Source organism: Polyodon spathula, chromosome 26, assembly GCF_017654505.1.
Source record: "Polyodon spathula isolate WHYD16114869_AA chromosome 26, ASM1765450v1, whole genome shotgun sequence".
NCBI lineage: Eukaryota > Metazoa > Chordata > Actinopteri > Acipenseriformes > Polyodontidae > Polyodon > Polyodon spathula.
In genome coordinates this window covers 10,623,798-10,624,846 of record NC_054559.1, presented here as the reverse complement: position 1 = coordinate 10,624,846, position 1,049 = coordinate 10,623,798, and the positions used below count along the sequence as shown (strand labels likewise).

Genomic DNA, 1,049 nt, shown 5'->3' with positions numbered 1-1,049 from the left:
TTTATATTACTGGAAAGTTCTAGAAGTTACTCCAAGTTTACTCAGCACTGAATCTATCTGGAATGTTCTAGAAAATAGGTAAATTTCAAAATAGCACTGTCCTGGTCACAAAAGCAAAGTTTGTGGGGAATAATAGCCATTAGGAAATAACACTTACTACCCAGGAACAAAAAAAAAAAAAAAAAAAAAAAGAAATTGTTACATGGTGTAATTTCTGGGTGGCTCTTCCTTAGAAATTCAAGACACACGTGCTAGTAAACATCCTCAATTTTGAAGTACTGGTCCATACCACCTGCAGATAGAAAAACATATAATCAGTACTTTTTATTTGTTGATTTATTTATTTATTTATTTTTACCCGTTGCAAATAAGCCAGTTAAATGCTTGTAGGAACACGGGTTTAATCACCACACAAAATATAAGTGGGCAATAAGCTTAATGTACCATTTTCATATAGGCACCGTTATCTTACCAAGGACAACTGAAACATCCAAGGCAATTTTCAGAATGTGCCAAGAAAAGTAATGCAAGAAACACAATAGAAATTACACGTTAATGCAATTGGAGTTTTCTAACGCGGTTCGAGGTGCAAGCCACGTGCTCAGCAACGAGGGTATCAACTACCCCTACACCACACCACACGTCGCCTTGGTTCCGACTTAAAAATCAACATGTTTACAGCACTAAATCGAGCTAAACACTATATTTATCCGTATTTCAATTCGTTTTTATAGTTGTCTTAATATAACACAAATCAACAATCCATGTATAACACCTGCGCAATACATAAAATACAGCACATCAATAAATCTACTCGAAACACACAAAAGCGCTGCTTGTGTATAGTTAGACAGTAACTTACCTACAAACTTCTCTTCGCCATCCTTACGCTTTGCCAAAAGTACCTTCCTCATTTGAGAGAAAGACTTTATAGCCTCTGTGTGATGGTCCCCAAAACACGAATAGCACATAATCTCAGGGGTGTTGTCTGTAAATGTGTGTCTTTATACTCAATCTAGGGCGCTGGTCTTTAACCCTGAACCGGTCTA

General features: G+C 36.7%; 1 non-coding gene across 1 annotated transcript; it reads right to left on the bottom strand.

The window, feature by feature from the left end:
- Window positions 1-382: 382 nt before the first annotated feature.
- LOC121301108 lies at window positions 383-511 on the bottom strand. Its single transcript, XR_005947593.1, has one exon. It is a non-coding gene; the product is annotated as a small nucleolar RNA ACA64 (small nucleolar RNA).
- Between the last annotated feature and the right edge of the window lie 538 nt (window positions 512-1,049).